This window comes from Monodelphis domestica, chromosome 1, assembly GCF_027887165.1.
Source record: "Monodelphis domestica isolate mMonDom1 chromosome 1, mMonDom1.pri, whole genome shotgun sequence".
Classification (NCBI taxonomy): Eukaryota; Metazoa; Chordata; class Mammalia; order Didelphimorphia; family Didelphidae; genus Monodelphis; species Monodelphis domestica.
The window spans coordinates 316,554,138-316,580,919 of NC_077227.1; the positions used below are offsets into that span (position 1 = coordinate 316,554,138).

At 39.3% G+C, this 26,782-nt stretch overlaps 1 long non-coding RNA gene across 1 annotated transcript; it reads left to right on the plus strand.

Annotated features, from left to right (window-relative positions):
* The first annotated feature begins 4,687 nt into the window (after window positions 1-4,687).
* LOC103096885 (uncharacterized) lies at window positions 4,688-26,782 on the plus strand. Its single transcript, XR_001626963.2, has 3 exons — window positions 4,688-4,790; window positions 16,839-16,919; window positions 24,500-26,782. It is a non-coding gene; the product is annotated as an uncharacterized LOC103096885 (long non-coding RNA).

Sequence of the window (26,782 nt, forward strand, 5' to 3'; positions counted from 1 at the left end):
ACATTCCCTGGACTCTTTTTGCTAGATTCTTCCAAATACTTCACTTGGATGTAATGTAAGTAGGTACTTTGTAAAGTTTAGAATCTTCATCTAGTCTGTCCTTGGACTCCATGGTAGACACTGCTGTCAGCTGTTCCATGGCTACTTCTAGGACATAAATAGGAAAGTGGGAAGTCCAAAATCCTTTGGACTCTTCAGAGCTCACAACATCATTCTTCTTTCCACTTCCAGGCATGCAAATGCCCAACTCTAACTAGATTGATAGTCTTGTGCAGGCCTCAGACAGAGGATATGACCAAGTTTCCCAGTCAATCCAAATAGACTTCCTGTCACTTCCAGTGAGGTGTCCAGGCCTTGTTTATGTATCATAAACAATGGAAATTGATAAATGTATCAGGGCTAAGCAGAATGAGGTGATTTCAGCTCTATACCCAGACATTATTATTCTCACTTACTAGAGGAGGAATCTGAAATTCAAAGAAGATTGGCATACCCAGGGACAACTATAGCTAAAATATGGAAGAGTTGGAATTTGAATTTGGGTCTATCCAGACCTCAAGTCTATGATCTTAGGACAAACTGTCCCTAAGGAATGTAGGAGAGCTGTGAGCACTAGATAGTAGATGACATGGCTAATTGAAAGAGGTGGATGAAGGTATTCCACAAGGAGTCATTTTGTCGATCTGCTATTTAGTGGAATTGGTGAGTTAGTGAGTGTTGGGCCTGGAGGCAGAAAGATGAGTTCAAATCAATTTCATATACTTACTAGTTGTGCGATACTGGGCAAGTCACTTAACCCTGCCTCAGTTTCCCCATCTGTAAGATGAGTTAGAGAAGGAAATGACAAACTATTCCAGTATCTTTGCCAAGGAAACCCCAAACAGGGTCATGAAGAGACAGACATGACTGAAAAAAATAAGTAAATAACAAATGTTATTTAAATTGTTATATATAGAATGTTAAATAACAAGGCACTAGAGGCAATAATATCTGGAGTTGAAATCCTGCTTCTGACATTTACTATTTGTGTGATCCTAGGCAAGCCACTTAATCTTTCTTTGCCTGATCTGTAAAATGGGGATAATAAAAGCCCTTACCTTCCAGGGCTATGAGAATGAAATGAGATATTTGTACTATTAATCAGGCACAATGCCTGGCATACAGTAGGGGCTATATAAATGAGTTATTATTATTTTTCATATTTTTTGTATCCTACATAGAATCTCTGTAGCACAATCCCTGTGGGATAGAGCTTTTACCCTAGGAACTAGAAAAATGAAGCCTTAATGATCTCTCCTTTATCCTGAGGGGAAAAGGGAGGGAGGGAAATGAGGCATGAGGGGAAGCTATTTCATACCTCAGAGGCATGGCTTTGTGTGGTTTGCTGGAGTTTCTGTCTTGTTCGGCTCTGCTCTACATTTGTCTCATCAAAAGAGGACTTTGCTAGAAACCAGATGCTCCAGCAGAGCTTTCCTGGAAAACTGAATCATAAAAGAAGAAAAACAAAATCAATGACCTGGCTCGAGGCCCTGGAAAAGTTGACACAGATGATGGCACCATGGAGCCAGCCAAGCAAGAATGGGATCCAAAATGCAGAATGCCTTAGAGGAGCCACTACCGGGGAACTTGACATGTCTTGGGCTTGTCTGTGCAGACTTAATGGGAACAAGTGTTACTGGAAACATGTCTAGTAAGTCAGTGCCAGATGCAAGTGGGACTGCAGCCCATGCTCGATGAAGATCAGTTAAAGGGACTGGGGAGGGAAGATAAGGCAGGAGGGCGGGCATGGTAGTTGTGGCATGGAGTTTCTGGAGGACTGTCAGATGGGAGGAGATTGGATTCTGTTCTCTTTGGACCTGGTGGGAAGGACTTGGCTTTGGTGTCCGAGGATGCTTCAAATCTCAAACTTGGTGTAAATCCCAGTCCTGTTGCCATTTGTGACCCATGTTACCTAGTTGCTTCAGTTGCTTAACCCTTCTGTGCTGCAGTTTCCTCACCTGCAAAATGAGAGATTTGGACTAGACAATAATAGCCATCCTTTGCACAGTATTTGTTATGTTTTGTTATCATCTCATTTGATTCTCTCAACAACCCCAGGTTTGTTGTCATTGAGTCATTTTTCAGTTGTCAGTCTTTTTGTGACCTCATTTGGAGTTTTGTTAGCAAAGATACTGCTTGTTTGCCATTTCCTTCTCCGGCTGATTTTTTTTAAACCCTTATCTTCTGTCTTAGAATCAACACTAAATATCAACTTAAAGGCAGAAAAGTGGTAAGAGCTAAGAAATTGGGGTTCAGTGACTTGCCCAGGGTCACATAGCAAGGACATATCTGAGTCCACATTTGAATCCAGGACCTCTTAGCTCTAGGCTTGGCTCTCCATCCATATAGCCACTTAGCCGCCCCTTACTAGCTCATTTTACAGATGAGGAAACTGAAGAAAGCAGAATTAAGTGACTTGCCTAGAGTCACATAGCTAGTAAATATCTGAGGCTAGATGAAGATGAATCTTTCTGACTTCAGTCCCAGAGCTATATCCACTGTGCCATTGAATTGCTCCTTTATTTCTCCATTACCAAAGACCTTCAAGTAAAGGCTGAATGGCCATATGTCATGGATATTTTAGGGATGAATATTATTCATATATATGATGGTTTAGAAATTCTCTGAAGTTACTTTCAGCTCTGAGATTCTGTGGTTCTTACAGAATATAAAATCAAATCTAGGAAACATCGCCACTGGGACTAGCACCCCCTGTTCCTGATTAAGTGTCTAATCATCACCACCATTAGAAGAGTCAGAGGGAATCATGAATGTTTGAGAAGTGTTATCAAAGGCAGAGGTAGGAAGCAGAGCTGATGCTGGCCCACCTATAAAGAAACTCAAGCTCTGATAGCATCCCAAGATGGGTTCCCTGTTCTCTGACCACCCACAAGAGATTATCCTCTGAACCCCTCATGTTCACTCACTCACTCACTGCCTCTACTAACCATTAATTGTTCCCTAGTTGGGATTCTCTTTCCCAGTTAGACTGTGAGCTGCCTGAGATCAGTATTCATGCCTCTTCCTCCTTCTCTCTAGAATGTGAGTTCTCTGAAGCTGGGGCCTGAAGATTATTTTGCTTCCTTGGTGATATTTCCTGGAAATATTTCGACTTTAAATTCCCTACTAAAATTCCATTGTTTACAAGAAGCTTTCCCAACCCATCTTAATTCCAGTTATTGGTCAGTTGTTTCAGCCTTGTCTGATTTTATGACCCATTTGGCAAAGATACTGGAGTGGTTTGCCATTTTCTTCTTCAGCCCATTTTACAGATAAGGAAACTGAAGCCAATTGTTAACCACATTGGCCTCAGTTTCCTTCACATAGCTAGCAAGTTTCTGAGGCCAGATTTGAACTCAGGGAGTGGGGTCATCATGACTTCAGGTGGGGCACCCTTTCTTCTGCACCTCTTTTCTGCCCACCTTAATTCTAGGACCTTCCCTCTGTTAATTATTTCCTATTTATCCTGTATATATTTCTATATTTATCCTGTCTACATGGCTTTGTATAGGTTTGTATGTTTTCTCCCCAATTAGATTGTGAGTTCCTTGAAGGCAAAGACTTTTACCTCTTTTTTTAAATCCCAAGGGATAGCCCAGTGCTAAGGCTATAGTAGCACTTAGTAGTCACTTAATAAATGTGTATTGCTTGAGTGAATGAACACACAGCTGAGTATGTGTCATCAGAAAAGATCTGATGATAAATGGATGGATTTCACATGGATACCCTGATCTGGCAGAGACAGTGTGGCCTCGGAAACTTTAGGCAATCTCTCTAAGTAAAGAGATGTTTTGTTTTTGTTTCTAAATCTTCAGCCTTGAAGAAATACCAGGATGAAGTGAATAGAGAGCCAGCCTCTGGGATGAGAAGATCTGAGTTGTCTTGCCCCTAACATACTGCTTGTGAGACGCTGGGTAATCATTTAACCTCTCTGAGTCCCTAGACATTGTCTAAGACTGCAAGTTGTAGGGTAGCTTGGGTACTCGGAATATAGAGAGCCATTTCTAGAGACATAAGACTGTTGGGGTTAAAATTTGGCCTGAGACACTTCCTAACTATGTGACCCTGGAAAAGTCACTTCACCCCAGTTGCCTACCCCTTTCGACTCTTCTGCCTTGCAACTGATACTTTATATTGATTCTAAGACAGAAGATAAGGGTTTAAAAAGACTACAAATTATAGAAAAGTTACTGATATGAAATATTGAGGGAATTTTCTCACCAGCAGTTCATTAAGCCAGTGAAATCATGAGTCCAAACAAATCTCCAGTTTTGCAATAAAAAGTCCTTGCTTGCAAAATGCTTGGGAATGAATAAATGAATTCATGGTTTGGGAACATTTGTTCAGTGGGGCTCTGATCCCTCATCTGAACCAAGTGCATTATTTATTAGGGTGTGCCATTAGTCCTGAGGAAGCTGGGTTGGGAATTTGGGGAAGGTTGGGGAAGAAAAGGAACATGGATAAGTAACCATCCAACCACTCTCTGAAGACTCAGATCAGAACCTACATTCACCCAGCACACTGGCACATGGGCACCATCACATGGCAGGTTAAAAGGACACTGGGGATTGAAAGTTATTCTTATCATTTACTATAAAGTGTCCTTTTTCGTACTTTTTGTTTTTGTCCTTTTCTTTTTAAGAGGAGGTTCATCCAGATGCCTTCTCCTGACCCAGCTTACTCACTGGAAAATAGGATGGAGCAAACAGAATTAGGATTTAACCCCATTCAAGGTGCAGAAGAATTCGAAGGTACCTTCATTTTTGCTTTATCATTTTTTTTTAAATTAAATAAAGCTGTGCCTTTAACTTGCTCTAAGAGTCTCACTGGGAGTTCTTCCCAGAGAAGCTTGCAAAATGTGATTTGTGTACAGTGTGACTATCTGAAAATCTTTAATCTTTTAAACCCTACATAAAACACAGCACTGATCCTTCAGCCCTATTAATTTTAATCAGTACTACCTCTGATTTGCTGTTTCAAGCAAGATTCCTTCAAAACTAACAGGGAGCATCAGAGCTGAATAGGCAGGCCAGAACCATAGGTTGTATGTAATCCAGTCCTGAGGTAGGCTGGGGACTCCTCCAGGCTTCAATCTAGTTCCTGGATAGTGTCAAAGGTTAGCACTCTGGGCATTTTTGATCTCCAAAGAGCTTCCCTTTTGCTCAGAAAAATATTTGTATAGGAAAAGCTGTGCCTATCTGCCTTTTATGCCAAGTGAGAAAAAAATAGAAGGAAAAAGAGATGCATTGCCCATCCTTGGGGATTCTTTGAGTCTTGCTGGGGTTGGAAGCAGAGGAATGAATAAAGATGGCAGAAAACCTTTATATTAGATGATGGACTGTCTTTGGGTATTTTTGTAGTGAAGTTATTGCAGTCTATTTTTGAACTTACAGAAGAGGCCACTATTTATTTATTTTTTTAGGCCACTATTTACATTTGGTTATATATAAAACAGCTTGATGACACAGTGAATAGAACATTGGGCTTGGGAAGCTATAGGAAATGTGGAATCTAGGATGTTACTTAACCTCCCTCTGACTCGTTTTCCTTAACTGTAAATTAGAATAATAATAGTACCCACCTTCTAGAATTATTAGGATCAAATGAAATAATATTTGTAAGGTACTTAGTACAGTTCTTAGAATATAATAAGTCCTTAATAAGTATGTTTGTTCCCATTCTTCCTTATATCTCCATAGAAGTTCAGAGTTAGATGGAAAGTAAGAAGTATCACCACAAGACTTTCAGATCCTTGATTTAGTGTAAGCTAGTGTAAGGGCAGTCATTGTTTTATTTTTGTTTTTCTATCTACAATGTGAAGCATAGTGGCTGCCCCAAAGTAGTCACTTACCAAATGTTTACTGATTGGGTGATTATTTGATGGCATGGACTTCTTTGGAAGTATGGGCTACCCCAGTTCCTGGTTGTGACTAATAATCATCACTCTAACCTCAGAGAAGAAATATGATCTCATCATTGGAAGAACAAGAGACAGGTTTCTATTCCCAAGCTTCCCAGAAGGAGGAATCTCCATTATAACATTTCTGACAAGTGGTCTTATAGCATCCTTGAAGGACTTCTGTGATGGGGAGCTCATTGCTCCTCAGTACAGAAGCCCACAGATCAGGATAAATTGATAAGACCTCCATGGGATCTCAAGGCCAAGATCTCTTTGGAGTATCTCATCTCTTCCACCAGCTTAGTCCCTTACTCCTCTTTAACCTAGATCTTCCACTAGTCTGAGACTGAAAATACCATTTTCTCTGACGAGGCATCCTAAACAAGATCATGATAAGGCCAAGATGGGACTAAGGAACTTAGTTAACGATTAACTAAGAATAAAACATTTCTGAAATTCCTCCAGCTCTAACTAGATGATTCTGAGCCTAAATGACAAAACTTAGATGACACTAATTGATACATTTGGTGCTTTCCTCTGGAGTATTAGTTCTGAATTTATATAGTCTCTTTTTCCATCTGAATAAAATCTATAAAGCATGCTCTTGAGATCTGGAGTGAGTATAGAGAGTAAGGCAAAGAGAAAGAGGAAGCAAAACTAGGTTTAGGTATGGGAGCTCTATAAGCCCCGGGACTACCATCAGTACAAGAGCCAGGAAGTCTCAGGAAGCTCAGGGATCCATGTTTGGGGTCCATGGATAAAGTAGATTTGGAAACCAGGAAAAAGTGAAAATTTAGAGTTTGGGGATAAAGAAAGTTCAGAAGTTAGGGAAAGGTGAAAAAAAGGAAAAAAGTCAGTTGGACTGGATCCAAATGGGATAGCTGAGTCCAGAACCTCTTTCCACTGAACAAGGGCTAAGACACCTGGCTGGATCCTTCACACAAGGTCTCATCCTCAGAAAACCCTTTATTTGAAGGTTGGTTTGAATCGATACATTTTATTTATTTATATGGAATTGATTACCTAACTGAGGGACTTCAGAACAGTTAAAATAATAACAATGGCTGATACAGGATACTTTCAAGTTTGCATAAATTTCTACAAAAATATCTCCTGTGGACCTTATAATATCTCAGGTGGGAGCTGTCATCATCTACATTTGCCAGAGAAGGAAACCAAGAAGTTAACTTACTTGCTGAAGGTAACACAGTTTCTGGAGCAGAATTTGAATCCAGATCTTCTTGCTCCAAGTAAATACTGTTTCTTTCATAATATTCTGCCTCTCAAATTAACTTTTTTGTGTATTCCCATTGCCACATTCAAGAACACACACACACACACACACACACACACACACACACAAGTGCGAATGCCTGCACAAAACATGTAACCTTCTTTATACAGATCTACCTTTCCAGATACAGATTTATTTATGTCATTTTGCTGAGCAAGCTAACAGTCTCTCTCCCTGAAGGACAGTATTGTACATAAACCTGAGATTTTATGGAGTCTTCGAGGCCTCTGATAACCTTTTACAATTTTCCCTTGTTAATTAACAGAGCCAATGGCTTTCCCTCAATAGACGCTATGTATTCTTGCTGCGTATCCCCTGTTTGTTGTGTGTATTTGGGGAGTTGGAAGCTGTGCAGGGGATGAAGACATTATTCTTGTCTGAAGTCATGAGCCAGATAGATTCACCACACCTGGGAGGGGAGGAAGAACTAGACTGGGCCAGGCCAGGCCAGGCCAGGCCAGGCCAGGTCAGGCCAAGTCAGGTCACGCCTTTAGCTAAGGATTAGATAAGAAAGCTTTGTGGACCATTAATCTGAGACTGGGTAGTTGTCTGGTCTACATACTTCTAATCATTTTAGCCTGATGTGTTATTTCTGGATTGTTTATTCTCTTTTCCCTTGTGAATTAGCTTTGGAAAACACTCTCTTATGAACTAGAATATATGGTGATGGAGTGAAAAGGGAAATGAGTGTTGGGAAAGAACCACAAGATCTATAGAGGGGGAAGAGATAATTAAGGGAGTTGGATAACAGATCTCCCAAGTCCAGAGAAACAAATCAGGGCCAAAGAATGAGAAAATAATGGGCTACGGGGCTTTAAGGATGGGACTGAAGGATCAAGAATGAGTTAGTAAGAGATGAAAAGTGAAAGTTCTGGTGGAGGGATCCTAAGACAATTCTCTGAGTGGTCTCTAAGAAGAGGAGAAGCAAGAAATTGGCTATAACTCTGGAAAGACTGAAGTCCAGGGCCAAAACCTGGGGTCTTTGTAGAGACAGAAAAAAAAAAAAACTCTTCAGCTCCTCTGACTTACAGGAATGAGTAGGTAGGAAGGAGTTCCAGAACTTTATAGGAATTTTCTTTCACCTGGGGGATAAAATATGGTAAATGATGGAGCCTCACAACAAGAAGAATACTTTTGTGGTAGCAGGTTTTAGCATTAGAGCAGCTAGGTGTCAGAGTAGAGTGCCAGGCCTGGAGTCAGAAAGACCCATCTTCCTGAGTTAAAATCTGCTACTAGCTGTGTGACCCTGGGAAGCCACTTAACCCTGTTAGCCTCAGTTTCATCATCTGTAAAATGAGCTGGAGAAGGAAAAGGCCAACCACTCTAGTACCTTTGCCAAGAAAACTACAAATGGGGTCATGAAGAGTCAGACATGACTAAAATAACTGAATGGCAACAACAACTAACAACAACAGGATCAGGAATTAGTAACATTAATATTAGTTCTCCCAGTGACTAAAATAAATGTCAGGGTGGGATTTGAACTCACATTACTTGACCCCAGTACCATGGCTTATTTCCATTGTTCTATATCACTGATAACCTCATGCAAACTCTTCCCTTATTTAGCTATTTCTGGGAAGATCTATGTATCCCCAGACTATAGAGAATCACTACTGAGAACAACAGTGATGGGAGCCACCAATGATAACTGCCATTGGAAACTTTTTTATACAAGAGCCATTGATGGAAGCCATTTGCAAATGGTGGATGTTTACCTACGAAAGATGCCAACAACAGGAAAAGTCTTCCTGGCCTTGCATCTCCACTATTTTCTGCCATCCTAGAGTGGGCTACTCCTATTCTTTACTTATCATCTAAGGAAGAGTACAGAGGTTTGATTTTTCATTATACTAGACATAGAAGAAATAGAATGATACTTTTCTCCCAGTTGGAAAATTGATGGGATAAGTTTCCTAGAAAAAGCTTGAGCCTTCATAGTATAAGGATGATATTTGAAATTAAGTTTGTAATATTAGTTTAGTGATAGGAAGTAGAGAAGCTGACTTGAGAAAGAATTGAAGTTTCAAACAGAGCTGAGACAGAGTTTCAATTTCAAGTCTAATGGTTTTCTGTGACAGTTGCTCTTTGGCAGTTGGTAGAGTCAGAGACTCTCTGAGTGCTTGGAGGAGGTAACATCTTTTCTCTCTCTCCTGTCTGAGGTAGAAGGAAAGGAGGGAAAGATCTGAAGTAGCTAAATGTTTTCTTTTCCCAACTTAGGAAACACTAGTGACTATCAATTGCTGTTTTTATAGATTGTTTTAATTCTGAGAAGACCAAAGAAATACCTGGTCTTTGTTTTGGACTCTGAGTCTGCTAAGGCTCAGAGTCCTAACTTGGTTCTTGCTGAGGCTCAGCCAGATAGCCTTTGTTCTTTTTATAACTTGGAGACAAAGTTAAGAATTATAAGGATAATATTGTTAGTTTTTTTAGAATAATAAAAATTTGGGTTAGTCAGATCAGGAAGGATCAGTGTAGCCTGTGGAAATAGGAGAAGCAGTTCCTTGTGGAACCAGGGAGTTTTATTTGAATGGAGTTAGAATCCCTTAGAGTTAGAAATCCTTTTTTATACTTATATATTTTATTTTTATCCTTATTTATTTTCAATAAATAGTTAATTATTATATAACAAAAGTCTCCTTAGCATCCTCATGCCTGGCCCTGAAGAGAAGTTCATTTATGATCTTCACTTCACTGATATAAACTGAAGATACTTTGTAAGCACAGAAAGCAGAGTATCTAAATCATTTTTTTAAATCCCTTAGCTTCTGTCTTGGAATCAATACTGTGTATTGATTCCAAGGCAGAAGAGTGGCAAGGGCTAGGCAATGGGGGTTAAGTGACTTGCCCAGGGGCACACAGCTGGTAAGTGTCTGAGGCCAGATTTGAACCTAGGACCTCCCGTCTCTAGGCCTGGCTCTCAATCCACTGAGCTACCCAGCTGTCCCCACTAAATTACTTTATAATCAATAATCAATTCATTGATTATTAGTTTTACAGTTCACTTTTTATTTTTACAATGGAAAAAATGGTTTTTAGCATGAAGATTCCTTTCTAATGTCAAAAACATTTAGACCCTCCCCCTCAATATGACAGTTGTTATACCATTTGTAGTTGGTGCTTAAGGAAACACTTATTTTATATGTTGCTGGATCCCATCTATGTAGGTATTATGTCCAATAATGTCAATATACAGATTATCACCAGCTTACACATGCTCTCCATGTTTGTCTTTTATTTATATCTTCTCGTAAATCTTCCACAAAAGTTGTACCTGTTCTTGGGGGTGGGGGTGGGTGGGAATGGGTGAGTGGGAAGACCTACCTCTAGGTCTCCACATTATTTGGATGAATAGAAGATTTATTAAGCAGTTACTAAGTGTCAGGGGGTGTATGAGGTGTACACCTCTGGTATAAGGACTTGCTGAGTCCTTGTCAGGACTTCTCATTTAACTTTGGTGTTCACCTTTCACCTAGCTCTCACCTGTGACTCCAATTGTATGTGGTGGTCATACTCCATTAAAACTGCCTTGGTTAAATTAAAAAAAAAAACTGTCTTGGCAGGCTAAACTAGGTTGAAGGTAACTGTAAGTGGGTTGGGGAGATGTCTACTCCAAGCATATAAAGGCTCCCCCTGGCTGAATGGGTGGATGAGAACAATTTGTTCCATGATGGCCCTGTGGAGAACTGAGAGCATAATTAGACATCAAAGATGCCAAGTTCCTCCACTCTGACCCAGACCAATGCTAGTCATCCTGACTTTGACTTGCCGCTGGACTTTAATGGCTCTGAAAGAAAAAGTGAAGCTGATAACTTTATGTGAATCTACTACACTTAAATCCAGTTTATCCACCAGACAATTTGTTATTGGTTCACTTTCAAGCAAAGGACAAATAATAATAACTTTGTGTCATATACTTTTCTAAATGTGGGAGATACAAATTCAAACAAAAATATGTGATAATGAAACATGTGATGATGGGGAAGACAATATGGAAAAAGAAACTGAAGAGTGGGGTTAAGGCTACTTCAGTAAGACAAGATAAAAAGTCCAGAGTCAAGAGAGGATCTAAGAGGGAAGTGAGCATGAATGTCCTGAGTGATTGATGAACTAGTGGTCTTCAGTATAAATGGTGGAACTCACCAATAAAATGAAAGGACTCCAGGAGTAGCAACACCTCCAAGCTGTTGGCAAGTAAGTGGAAGAGTCAAGAGAGCTAAGATTTGAGCCCAGAGCAAAGTATAATGAAGAATGGATAACAATAGAGTATACAGGCTCTGGTTTTCAGTTATCCTTTGCTATCACTATCACCTGCCCATATGTCTTTCCAATCAGACATTTCTTAGATGACATTCTTTACACTACTTCAGCCGTATGAGTCCTCACTTTGAACATGTTGCAACCTGCTCATCACAACTATTTCCATCAATCTTTAAGTGATCCTCAAATTCAACACTAGAGACAAGAATTTTGTGATATTTAACCAAAAATCATCATCAGAAGAAAAGCACTGTTTAAAAAAAAGAGCCCTTCAGGGAGAAGCTCAGAACCTTTAAAAGGATGGTGAAATTTCACAAAGGCAGCTTGAACAACTAATTAGATTTTTAAATCTTTGAAAACAGGGTCTGTTTTTACTTTTCTTTGTATCTCTATCACTTAGCACAGTGTCTAACATTTAATAAATATTGTATTTACTTGTTGACTTAGTAGTTTTCCTTTTCTTGCTCATTTCTGATTCTAAATCATTGACCTCCATTGATGATTTGCAATCAATCAGTTGCCTGAATAATAGATATTCTTCATCCACTTGATTTTTCCTGTGTGGATGGTTGGGCAATTTTTTTTAGTGATTATGGATCTTATAGAAGAGGCTTTTCAGGGCAGCAGGACTTGGTGCAATAAGAAAAAATGCAACAAATGAGAGCAACTGGATGACATTTCCACCTCCTACTGCTAGTATTGTGTGACAGAGAGCACTGGTTTCATACTTGGGTCTGAAAATTAGTTTTGATGTTTAAGGTCACTTAACCACTTTGGACTTCAATTTCCTGATCTGTAAAGTGACGGTGTTGGATTTGACTTTGGAAATCCCATTCCGTTCTAAATCTATGTTCTCCAGGGAACTTCTTTTTGATTTTGATTTTATGATGGGTATTTCCATTGACAGTGACAAACACCTTCAGTGAGAACATTCACATTATTGTTTACTTGCTGGATGTTCAATTTCATTAGGCTGTTGAACAAAGTTATCTCTATTGTTAGATATCTCAAGGAAGCATTTATGATTTTGACACATACCTGGAAGACCCCTTGCCTGAGGAGAGTCTTTGAGAAAGGGTTTTGTCCTATGGAGATAAATCCTTTTTAAATAGTCTACAAACAAGGACAATGGGATCTTGTTGTGTAAACCTTTCACTTAGTTGCCAAAAGTGTGGGCTGCTGTACAATATCATTTACATAAACCTTCCCTCTTTCCCATTTCCTTCTTCATCAAAGAAACCTTTGAAGTATATGTAGATTGTTCTCATAAACATTTTGGAGAAGTGGAAATATAGGTAGGCAGATAGATCACTAGTTATTGACAGCTCTTGGCTGACTTTTGGGCTATGACAATGATTGAAAGGCTTTATATTTTTCCTTTATTTTTTTATAAGCCTTTGGTATCATCCCCTCCTTCAGGTATCCTGTGGGTGGATGCCTCACCACACTAAAAGTTGTTTTGCCTCCTGCATGATCCTCCATTGAGAGTCTGATCTAACCTATCTTCCTATCTTCCTTTGTTGACTTACTTCAATGGCATTCTTTGTTCCCCATGTGGTACCTTGAGGATTTCAATGTTAGAATAAAAATGTGGTGGCAAATGTAATGACTAAAATGTTCAATGAATTCTCCAGTTTTTTAAAATGGTTTTTCATTTTATTAGCCCCAATGGCATCTACTTGCTTTTTAAAAGGGTAATGCATGTATATTCTAGATGTATTGTTTATTCATTCTGCAGAAGGCATGTTTGCTTACTTAGTATATGCAGTCACTTAAGATTTGCAACAATTCCATAACCCTCCAGGGTCTGTGGACCATAGGTTTTACTGTTCATTATTTGGTAGAACTAGCACAAAGCTTAGAATGAAACAGTCTGGTTTGGGGTCTTGTCTTTCTACTTTTACCTTTGTTTCTTCTTTCTGGGTCTTCATTTCCTAATCTGTTCAAGAGAGATTTAGATTATAAGGTGTTTTAGGGCACTTTACCAACATTCTAGAAGGGTATAAGACAATTATAGTCTATAAGAGACTGTGTGGTGGTAGTCCAGTGGATTGATATCTAATCTTGGAACCAGGAAGACCTGGATTCAAATTCTGCTTCTGATACATACTGACTGTAACTCTGGGCAAATCTCTTAATCTCTCAGTGCTCTGGTAACCCACTAAGAGATAAGCTGCAAAAAGGTGTGGATATGGGGCAGCGAGGTGACTCTGTGGATAGAGAGCCAGGCTTAGAGAGGGGAGATCCTGACTTCATATTTGACTTCAGACACTCTGCCCAGCTCTGTGACCTGGGCAAATCACCTAATTCCTTGCCCTTGCTGCTCTTCTACCTTGGAACAAATAGTATTGATACCAAGATGGAGAGTAAGGGTGTATAGGAAAAAAGAAAGAAAAGAAAAAGAAAAAGTGCAGACTTGCATTGGATGGATTTTCTTACTCAAGAATTTCCTTTATCAATGAAACACAGGTCTGGTTTCTATCATTATGAATCACTTAAAGACAATAAACAGCAACCCTTCGAGTACTGTATAGAAGAAGCCCCTCAGGAAAGGGCTACAGAGATTTTGGTTGAGTTGAAAGCACACCATACACAGACATGCCTGTAATTGCTGGGGTTTTCTTGACATAGGAGGTTTAGAGAGAACACTGAGCCCTGGAGAGGTTAAGGGAATTTGTAGAAGGTCCCATAGAACCACATGCTGAATTCAGGGCTATCAGTGCTACAACATGCTGCTACAGAGTGGGTTGAATCCTTGGGTGGCCTGAGAAGTTGTCTTAGTGTGGGAAGTTAAAGGGTGGGAGAAGGGGAGGAGAAGATACATCCTTAAACAGGTTGTGAGAACTGCTTCCAGGGGATCAGGCACAGAGAAATAGGACTTAAAATTGCCTAATCTTGGCTACTTTCCACCAAAAGGGCCCCATGGCTCATCTTTGTGGCAATCAGGTATCTGCATTGCCAAGTTGATGAACCCTGAGGACATCTGCATAGCCTGATATTCCTTAAAGGAAGTCAGAGAATCACTGAACATATGACAAATCTACATCCCTAACTATATTCCTACAACACATAGGTTATATTCTACATACACCTTCCTTTCTGCCTCTGGATAATGTGCCTCTAATAGTCATAGGATGAGATCCTAGATTTATAGTTAGAGTCCAAACCCTTCATTTTACATGTGAAGAAATCAAGGCATAGAAATGTTAAGTGACTTATCCAGGTGGACACACAGCTTTTACATGCCCAAGGCAGGATTTAAACTCAAATTTTCCTGAATTTACTGTCCATTACACTATATCTATTATGTCAACGTACAGCCCCATGTCTTTTGCTAATATCTAGGAATAGTCAGTGTCCTCCATGAAGAGGGCACGATTGAGGTAAGAGGACTGGGTCTTCTATCATTTCCTGTCCAGAATCTCCTAAATTTAGAGATCCAGAAGGTCACTCAGGGGTTGTTTAGTCCAACTCCATCTCCATTTAATGGATGAGGAAACTGAGGTTCAAAGACATTAGATGAATTGTCCAAGATCAAGTTTTTCTGACTCCCCTTTTCTCCTTAACCCCTGGAGAACAGAGTATGGGACTTGGTAGGGCTACCTATGGGCAGCAGTATTGGAGAGGCCAGGGGATTTTGCTTAGGAGTCTCTGGCTTCTAGTTTCTGCCTAGGACTCAGCTCCATATTTTAAACACAGCTGAAGTTTCTGAGCAAAAGTATAGTTTTTCCCCATAACCCTTTGATGGAAATTTGGTATCCTGGCCTCTCTTCTCCTCCTTCATCCAAGACGGTCCAGTCTCTAGGACTATAAGTCATTTAGACATTTAGACAATAAATGGTATCCATTAGAATCCTGGATAGAAGAATATGGCCCAGGAAAGGGGCTACATAAATGTTGGTTGAGTGAAAAACACATAATCATGGTATTTGCAGGTAATGGTTGGGGTTTTCTTGACATGAGAATTTTTAAAAGAATACTGAGCCCCATATTAAAGGCTGAGATGATTGCAAAAACCACATGGGGGAGGTTTTGTGGGTAGTCTGGCTTTAATCAATTCAACCCTTCACAGAACCTAAAGTAGATCATTGTCTTGGGGGAGATGGGAAGGAGACCAAAGTAGATTGATGAGAAAACTGGCTCTGGTCTTATCTAGAGGAGTACCTTTCAAATCCTATCTGGATCTGGATTCCCCTCATCCTGATAGTCATCTGACCCCAAGAAGATTCACTTCATCCAGGGAGACTTCTGTAAGCACATTGGACCAGACAACCTCTGGATTTGTCAAAGATGTCAGGCAATATAAAGATAAAGAATTCACAGACCCAATCCTCAATGAACTTACAAGTTGATCATGAGGAAGATATCAATGGGAATAGCAATAACATAAGGGAGAACTGAGATAAAGAAGGGTAAAAGAGAGAAAGGCCAGGCAAGGATAGTTTTAAAAAAGCTGATGAAACTGGGATCATTTTCAATTGGGGAGGCCAAGGAAAGCTTTATGGAAGACTTAGCATTCCAGTTGGAGCTTCAAAAGAGAGACTCAATAGCGATTGAAGGAAAATCCATTCTAGGCATGGGGTGGGATGTGAGAGACCATGTGGGATGACGTGGCAAAGACTTGGAAATACAAGAGGGTTGCATGAGAATGAAGGACATAATGTAATTCAGTTTGACTGAAAGGTAGAATGAAGTAGTGTGAGAGGAAGTGAGAAAGTCAGGTTAGAATAAAGCTGGATTCCCCTGGAATATCAGGATCAATTTAATCTTTGTTCAGTAAACAATAAGGCATCACTAATGTTTTTTAAATGAGGGAGTGGTGTGGTCTTTTGGGAGATTCCTCAGGTAGTATGTTCAGGCTGGAATAGGTATTTAGGAGAGATGGGGAAGAGAAGTAAATCTCATCCAAGACTATTATTGCAGTAGCCAGAGGCTCATAAATTTAGGACTAGAAGAGACTTTAGAGATGATCTAGTCCAACTCCTTCATTTTCGAGGTGAGGAAACTGAGATCCAGGAAGGCTAATTGATTTTATCAAGATCATACCATAAAGTGGCAGAGACTGGATTTCAGCCTAGGTCTTTTGATTTCAAATCCAGTGCTCTTTAACAGTCTAGATGAGGGGAGATGACAGCTTGAATTAGGGTTCAATGGAATTAAGGAGGAAGCATTGGGATATAAGAGATGCTGGAGATGTAGTTGCCATAGTATGGCACAAGTGATTGACTAAAGGGAAGTGAGAGAGGGAAGTCAAAGATGATTTGAAAGTTATAAACTCAAGTGACAGAGAATATGCTTGCCCTTCCCAGATCCGAGAGTCAGTGTCTCTATGATTCTTATCTCTAGGAGATGCTACAACTGGGCCATATAGCAAATCATCTAGACAACATGTGGAAGGTTGGCTACCCTTTGGAGCTTGATACATAGGTATGTGCAATAGACCCACTACAGACACTAACTAATCACAGATACATATCTTGTCCCTTTAAATAGGTGATGAAAATGGCCCCACCTCCCTTTGCCTTCTGGCCAACTCTCCTCTTACCCCTCAAAGGATTCTTAAAAAATGTTCATAAGGGGGGCAGCTGGGTGCCTCAGTGGATTGGGAGTCATGCCTAGAGATGGGAGGTCCTGGGTTCAAATTTGACCTCAGACACTTCCCAACTGTGTGACCCTGGGCAAGTCACTTAACCCCCATTGCCTAGCCCTTACCACTCTTCTGCCTTGCAGCCAGTACACAGTATTGACTCCAAGATGGAAGGTAAGGGTTTAAAAAAAATGTTCATAAGTTAGTTTGTCATTCTATTTCTTCTTGCATATACCCTACTAACACTCCCAAGGACGAAGACCAAGTGTTTGCTTCACCCTCTTGTTTCTATGAGTCAATGAGCTTCCTGAAGATCAAATATAGATCTGATCCTACTCTGTTTCCCATAGACTGGGAGTTTCCCAAGGGTATTACCCATATTCACTTCTCTCTACCTTTATTCTCCACCCTCCAAGAATAGTCCATCTCCTACAGACTTTGGGTTACCTAAGAACAGGTTTTATGCCTGCTCCTCCCTTTTCCTCACCCATAAAATGGCACTACTGCAAAACTATGCATGTAGAGGGTATTAGTTCATTGCAATTAATTTAATAATTAGAAATATGGTAGGATGATGCTATTATAAGCAGTTACTTTACCTTCGTGGGCCTCAGTTTTGGTATCTTTAAAATGAGTATGTTATAGTAGACCAGAGATCTCCAACCTTTTAACATAGAGATAGTAACTTCTTTCTAGAGATAACTTTTCAATATTACAACTTTTAAAATTCCATTATTATTAGTAGCAGTAGCAGTAGCAGCAGCAGCAGCAGCAGCAGCAGCAGTAGTTCTGGTAGTAAATTAGTATTAATTTCATTGTCTTGGAAATGTGGACAAAGCACCAGATTTGGAATTCAGCCTCACTTTACTAAACTGGTAACTGAGCAAGTCATGAAGTGCCTCAAAGCTTCAAAGCCTCCAAGTTTCCTTTTCTATAGAATGGGGATGACAATAATAGCAACTGCCTCACAGAGTTATTATGAGGATCAAATGAAATAATATATAAAAACCATTTGTAAGCCTTAAAGTGCTACAAAAATATGTGATTATCTTGATATTATGATGATTGTAATATTTTTGTGAGTAAACATACACATCTGTTAAATTTATACCAGTAATTTTACTTCAACTTCATCTAACCTAGTGAACAGACTTTTATTATTTTATTTAATTTACACAAGCTAATAAAGTATAATAGAAAGATGAACTTACATTTATTTACCATCTCCAGAAGGCCTCTGCTCTAACCTCTTAGAGTTGGGGAAATTGAAAGTCATTCAGGAGGAGTTCCTAGACCTCTCTCCTTTTGGCCCATTAGCAGAATGAGATTATATCAGATTAGTTCATTATCACCTTGGAAGGCAAGAAAAGGCTGGCACCCCAGTGCAGGATTTGTACGTGTCTGAGATCTCTGGACCTGAAAACGATTCCCCTTAAGCTTCTGATTCATATTGTTCTTAGAAAGGAGTTGTCTTTTTAATGAGGCACATTTTATTTATTTTATTCCAGATTACATTTCAGCATAATATTCAAAATTGTTTTCTGACATTTTGTGATCCCTATTCTCTCTCAACTCTCTCCCCTCCCCAAGAAGGCAGGTAATATGATATAGGTTGAACATGTGTAATTAATTATACAATACATATTTCCCTGTTCATCATGTTGTAAAAGAAGATACTTATCATCTACTCTAGAGAAAAATTTATGGAGGAAATAAAGTTTCTTTTTTTCTTTAAACCCTTACCTTCCATCTTATAATAAATACTGTGTTTTGGTTCCAAGGCAGAAGAGCAGTAAGGGCTAGGCAATGGGGGTTAAGTGACTTGCCCAGGGTCACGCAGCTAGGAAGTGTCTGAGGTCAAATTTGAACCCAGGACCTCCCATCTCTAGGCCTGGCTCTCAATCCACTGAGCCACTTAGCTGTCCCCTAGCATTTTTTTAGAATAGCATATTTCAATCTTCATTGAGACGTTGTTAGTTCCTTCAAGAGCAGAGGATAGTCTTTTTCATTATGAATCCCTTGGAGTTGTCCTGGATCCTTGTATTGCTGATGATAGTTAAGTCATTCACAACCGATCATCATACTTTATTGCTGTTGTTAATGTTCTCCTAGTTCTGTTCATTTCTCTCTGCATCATTTCATATAAGTCTTTTCAGCTTTTTTTCTGATCTTCTTGTTCATCATTTCTTATTGTGTACTAGTATTTCATTACAATCATATAGACTACAACTTGTTCAGCCATTTCCCAACTGATGGATATCCCTTTAGTTTCCAATTCTTTGACACCACAATAAGAGATGCTATAAATATTTTTGTTTAAGTAAGTCCTTTTCCCCTATCTTTGATCTCTTATAGACTTAGTAGAAGTATTGCTGGATCAAAAGTTTTATGGCCCTTTGGACATGATTCCAAATTATTTTCTAGAATGGTTGTATCAGTTCATAGCTCCACCAACAATGTATCAGTGTCTCAATTTTCAATATCCCCTCCAACATTTATCATTTTCCTTTACTGTTATATTAATCAGTATTGTGGATATGAGGTAGCACCTCAGAGTTGTTTTAATTTGTATTTCTCTAATCAATAATGATTTGGAGCTTTTTCCATATGACTAAAGATAATTTTAAATTCTTCATCTGAGAACTGTCGGTTCATAATCCCTTGACTATTTGTCAACTGAGGAATGTTTTAGGCTTTTTTTTTTAACTTAAAAAGCTCAAATGTACATTTAAAATGCAGAGGGGTGGCTAGGCCTAGCAGTTGAAAACTTCAAACTAGATTTTCTGCATTTTGTGTTATTAGACTCCTTCCAAGCTTGGCATTCCATGTTCTGTATTCTATCAATGAAAAATCAATCAACAAATAGCTATTTATAAACTTCTAATATGTGCCTGGTACCACACTAGGAACTAAGGGATACAAACATTAAAATGAAAGTATGTCTGCCTTCAAGGAAATTATATATTCTTTTGGGAGAGATGATTTCATAGTTATTGGTAGATCCTTCTATCTGTACTGAGTGTTGTCCTTTCTGCAATTTAGAGTTTTGGAAAGTTGTCTAAGGCACTGATAGGTTATGAGTTACTCAGGGTCATGTAGCCAGAAAGTGGATCCATGACTTCTTGGTTCAGAGGCTAGCTCTTCATCTTTATCTTTATCCTTTACACCATTCACCATCTCGGCCTCTTTGTGTCTCTGTCTATCTTTCTATAACTTTATCGCTTTCTATGTCTTTCCATCTGGCTGTCTCTGTTTCTCTTTGTCTCTATCTCTGGTTTTCTCTCTCTGTCTCTCTCATGCTACATATGTGTGTTTGAGTATGTATGCAGTGTCCACTCCTACTATAAATGGTAGGTTGGGTCCCAAGAAACAGCTACTATTCCAACACTGCATTTTCTAATAATGTCTTTCAAAATCTCCATCCAGTGTTCCCTCTACATAAGGATTAACCAGTTAATATCAATTAGCTTTTACCAAGGGATATTTATCTAGAAGGTATAGAAAGGACAGATTATTTTTTAAAATCTCAAATGGGGGCATTTTCAGTCCTTTGGGAGCAAGAGTTGAAACTTAAAGTGTAAAAATAATAAGGCATATTTGTAGGGAAGATATGGGGTATTTCTTGGCTCTATTATCCATCTGAGTTAACTCCTTGAAGGAAGGGGTGTTTTGACTGCCAGCTTGATATACTGTTTGACAGGGTCCTCAGATCTGGCTCCTCATTCACCAGACTCAGCTGCTATCTCTACTGGCTCCAGAGATCTCCACCACTGAGGGTGTTGAGGAATCCTTGCATATTTTTTCTGACCTTTTGAAACTCACAAGGTCATAACCTGGTCAACTTCATCTCCAGATACTCACTCACCTAGGATCAGGAATGAATAAACACAAAGAGATCAAAGAAAACAGAGCTACCATTCCTTCAGGACCACATCAAAGCAGGGTGGGAGACAGGGCCTGCTGCCCCTCCCCTTTCTGCATGTCCTAAGCAATCCTTCTCCCTCAGAAGTTGCCAGGGAAAAGAGAAGTACAAAAAGGGCTGATGGAAAGGCATATTGATCTTCTGAATTTAAATTCTTTTATAACTGCCATTAGTCCTTCCAGCTCTGAGCCAATTAGAAAACTCCTTGTTATCAACTCTACTAGCTCCCTATTACATATATATATATATATATATATATTTGGCTATATGAAATAAATGCTAATTTTTGGGGAGTGGGGGGAGATGGCCCTACAATAGTGATGACAAACCTTTTAGTGGGATGGGTGACATCCTCAAGCATGTGTGGAGAGGAGGAGAGGAGCAGCCTGGTCCCACATCCCTCTAGCTTTCTAGTAACTCTGACAAACTCTGTGTTGGGGCAACAACACATGTGCCCACAGAGAGGGCTCTGAGTGCCCCCTTAGGCATGTGGGCCATAGATTTGCCACTATGGCAGTTGGAACTAGATGGAGGGGTTGTGTAAAATTATCAGTAAAGGCCTCATATAGAAGATAGAACTTTGAAGGACAACAGAAATTCTAAGAAGCAGAGATAATAAGGCCAGAGTGCATTGAAGACCTGAGGCCCAGTCTGTGCAAAAGAGTATGAAGGAGAATCAAGTATCATAAGACTAGAAAGGCTGCAGAGGGATTGAAATACTTCTTACAATGTTGACTTACCATGTTTTTTTATTCTATGGCTCCATTACTGTGTCTGGAAAAAAGGAAATATTCATACTGGACTCAACCCAAGCCCTAGCTGGTGGAGATCAATGAACCAATTTTTATTAAGCATCTACTGTATTCTAGGCACTCTGTTGGGGGCTGGAGATACAAAACAATGAATGAAACAATCCCTTCTCTCAAAATAGCTCACATGCTCCTCTATCCTCTGTTCTGGTTCAGTTTATATCTGGGCCAATGCTCCCTGGTCACTGGCTGAGGCATGTTTTCAAGTCACAAACCCAAGGAAGGGCTTCTGTTTTCCACTTGTATCTAGGTGGATCCATTAGATGCTAATGAGACTAATTTTTGAAGAGAGAAAGAAAAGGGTGTTTCACTGGGAAGTTCACCAGTCTCCATCTCAGTCCCCCCCACCCCCCCCACTCAGAATAGGCACCAAATAGTTTTTGGCTTACGCTAAATAAGACACACCTGGAAACTTTTACTAATCCAAGCTAATGTCTTCCCAAAGCCCTTTAATCCCTCTGGTCTATAGGATTTCCAAGTGTAAGGACAGGTACTCCAACCCCATTGGGTCTTCAGGGAGCAGGGAACCCAGGTCCTAAAAATCCCTTTGAGAACGTGATCTATTATTCCCAATTGAGACTCTAGTAACCTCTTTACCTGGCAAAGAAGGATATATTCCCACTAGACTTCAGCCAGGTGGATCTGGTCACTGAACTGAAGAGTGGGAGGACTAAAGATTGTTTCATACAACAGAGGTTTTCAAATATTTCTATATCAGGACTCTTAAAAATTATTGAGGATCCTCCCTCCAAGAGTCTTGGTTTATATGGTTTATAGTCTATTGTTGTCTGCCATATTAGAAATTAAGATGCCCCAGTTTTATTATGAAAATTATTTTGATCTCACAGGCTCCCCCTGAAAAGGTCTTGAGGACCCCCATATTTCCATAGGAGTCACTGGCATATAAGAATCATTTAAAGAATCTGTAAATATTCAGTCTAGAAAAAAATATTCTGGAAAAAAAGGAAAAATAATAGATTTATTTTGGCCCTAGAAGGCAGAACTAGGAGCATGAGTGACAGTTGCTGAAAGACTTTCATTTGATATAAGGAAAATATTTCTCACAATTAGAAGTGTTAAGAAGAAGTAAGGCTCTCCCATCACTGGAGGTCTTAGAATAGATCCTGAATGACTGCTTGTCAGTGATATATATTAGACACAATTCCTGCTCAGTTCTAGGTTACACTAGATGACTCCTGAGGCCCTTTGGTCTCTAAGAACCAATGATTCTTTGGCTCAATTCTCTGATAGTGAGGGGACAGAAGGATTAAAGAAGATTAAGTCTTTATTAAATGCTTGATATGTGCTAAGCTCTGGGGAAGAGGAGACAGGAGAGATAGAAATATAAGCAAAACAAAAGTCTCCTTGCTCTTAAGGAGTTTACCTAATGAAGGAAAACTAAACACAAAAAGGACCTAAAGGAAAGAAGGGGAAGAGGATGAGGATACATATAGGGGCATGGTGCTGAAGTCCAGAAAGTCAGAATCTCAACTGGAAGGGGGAAGGATGGTTGGTCAACCTCTGAAAAATGGTGGTCCTGAGAGGAATTCAACAATGAGAAAAGGAGACTGGAAGAGAAGATGAACCTCTCCAGGGCGAGGAGATCTCAACCCTAGGGGAGGTTCCAGAGTGAGATTGCATCAGAGGCATGGGAAGTCAGAGCACAGTTAGGAGGAGAATTCTAGAGATATTTAAAAATGCGATTAAAAAGAAGGGGAAGATCATTTGTAGACATTCCTATAAAGCTTATGTTTGATATAATATCTTATTGTAGTCTTTGATTTTGATTATGAACCTAACCCAAATATGTAGGGTTCACTGCTTATATTTCTGTATTAGTTTGTATTTTAGCAATACTCACTGGGGTAAGTCCATCATCTTTTCAACCCAGGATTGTGTTTCATTCTGGTCTATGGAGGGAAGGTTTAAGAGAGGCCTCATGGATTGGGCACGTGCCTATGCATCCCTAGTTTCCCATAGAAACTCATTAGTGGAGGCAGCTAGATAGTTCAGGGGTTAAGAGCTAGGCCTAGAGATGGGAGGTTCTGAGTTCAAATTTGACCTTAGAACGTCTTAGCTGTGTGTCCCTGGGCAAGTTACTTAACCCTGTTGCCTAACTCTTACTGCTTTTCTTCCTTGGAACCAATTATACAGTGTTGATTTTAAGATGGGAGATAAGAGTCTAGAAAAATAAAACTCGTTATAGTGCTATTGGCATTTTCTGACTATACTACTTCTCTGGGGATGAGAAGACCATTGATTAAAAGATATGAAATATCTCTTAGATTCCAGAATGTCAAATCCAGAGCTGCAAAGGCTCTTTAGAAAGACCAAACAGCTGAATACTCTCATTTTATAGAAGGGGAAGCAGGCTTGGAAAGAAATTATTTATTCAAAGTCAACTACTGAATTGCTGTCCCAGTTAGAATTAGAATGTATCCAGATTTCCAACCTAAGACTCTTTCTGTTATAGAACATCATGGCATGCTTTATTTAATGGGGAGGAGGGGGAATCACTTTTGAAATAAGAACACCTAAACTGCAATACCTATTGATATGTGCTATGCTCTGGGGAGGAGGAGACAGGAGAGATAGAAATATAAACAAAACAAAAGTATCTGTTTACTGCTATTTACTACTGCTGTATAATTTTTGTAAAATTAAAAATTAAATTTTTTTTCTTTCTGAGAATAATTTCAGGAGAGGAGACTCACTAACTCCCCAAGTTGAGAAAGTGAACTGTTTGGAGAAGGCACCATAAAGAAGCCTACAAAAACCATACACTGCATCAAGTGATCCAGAGTGAAAGTTGGGATGTAATGAATTGAACTGAAAGGGGTTGAACACACTTATTTTGATTGTAAACTTTTATGCCAGAGGAGATTGCCCCCCTAATTATCTTTTTGTCAATGAGCCTACCAATCATTGGTTTTGTTCTCTTTCTCTTTTATTTCTCTCATATCTCCGATTATTGTAATTTTCTCTTAGATAGTACAATATTTTATGTATCTGAGGTTATTTAAAATAATTCATTGTGGAGATTAGGTATGTAAATCTGGGAGATTTCAACAGACTCATCTCCCAATAGAATCACAGGGTGGATTGGATAGATAGAAAACCACTCCCTAAATTTGTCCTACCCTGCATCCTATTTTATGTGTGTACTTTGCGTGATGGCTGGGGAACAGGAATAAAAAGATATGGTGTGTGAGGAGAGGTCTCTTTCTCTCTCTGGGTTGGTGTGGTGCTAGAAGATGGTCTATAGCAATAGCTTTGGTGCCTGCTGTGTGCTTGAGTGTTTTGGGGGGACTTTGGTGGCTTTGGATTGGGGCTTCCTGATTTGGCTCAGGATATTATTTTATATAGGTGATATTTTCTGACCCTTTCCTACATTTCCCTTTTTTCTTTTTTTCCATTTTCATTACAAACTTAATTGTTAAGAACTACTAACAGATTCCTGACTGGAGATTTATTTTTATAATTGGTGATCACACTCTTTTTAAAAATTAATATTACATTTAATAATTTTACTTTCATTATTACACTGCATGACCTTGGACAAGTCAGTTAGGCCTAAAGAAAGGGATTAGATAACTCCTAAAATCCTTCCGGATCTAAATCTCCTAATAAGTAGAGCCAATAATCACCATGTATTTCCACATTAAATCCATGCTTCTAATAGTTAGCCAGACAGATGTTGAGTTTTCTTTCTCTCTGATTCTTTGGTAGAAATCCTTGTCATTTAATGAGTGAAAGAGCCAGATAACAGATAATCCCTCAGATGAGCTGGATAGTTTAGAAATTTGTCTTTATATCTTGACTTTTTTCCTTGCCTTTGAACTTCTATGGCTCTGGAAGAGAGAGTTAGGCTGATGACTGTGCAAATCTGCCTCACTTCAGTCTTATTCATGCAAAAGTCAAGATCTCAGCCCATGATGTCATCGATCCTCTTCAAAAATGAAGGAAGAACTATTACAGCATAGCTCTAGAGCCTACCATAGTGCCTCTCACAGACTAGGTGATTAATAAATGCTTTACAAATGAATGAATGAATGAATGAATAAAAATGAAATGAAATGAATGTTATACCCCATTGTGTCCAAAGTAGGAAGGACCTTCATGTCTCTGAAATTTACCTCTCTGGTTAATAAGTAAGTCTGTGTTTTCCCTTCATTGCCTTTAAGTTTGAGAAACTGGTCTGACTCACTGAGTCTGTGTAAACTCCCAGTGGAGAAGAGAGACAGTTAATTGTATTAGTCAGTCCTCAGAGTTACTTAATTAACACATCTTTCCTGAGCTCCCCAGAGGGCTCAGCCCTGTGGTCCCCTGTTATCTGAGGGACAAAGTAAAGACAAGTCATTCCTTCAAAGCCTGGGAGAACCAGAGGAGGATTGAGACCCAGGTCTTGCATTCAGAGACCTCCCACTCTTACTAGTAATGGAGAACTGAAACCTAAAAAAGAGAATAATGCAAGGCAGCATATAGGAGTGAAGGAGAGGTTCATAGGCTTAGAGCTGGAAGGGATCTTTGAAGTCATCTTTTCCAACTCCTCATTTTACAAATCAGGCAGTGGACTCTTTCATCATATAGCTAGCAAATGTTTAAAGCAACATTTGAATTCAGGTCTACCTAGTTCAAATGCAAAGCCCTATCATTGTCTCTCAGAGACATCTAGTTTTGAGAAAGACCAATGACCATAGAATGATCATGGAAAGTTTTGTGAAGGAGATGAGACCTGAGTTAATGGGGAAGCAATTTTGTTGTTCAGTTGCTTCAGTTGTGCCTAATTCTTTATGACCTCCTTTGGGATTTTCTTGGCAAAGATATATTTCTTTCTCTGGTTCATGAGAAAACTGAGGCAAACAAGATTAAGTGATTTTCCCAGGGTCATACAACTAGTAAGAGTCTGAGGACAGACATATTTGAACTCTTTGTGATCTCACTTTTTTTTTTTCAGAGACATTGGAGTAGT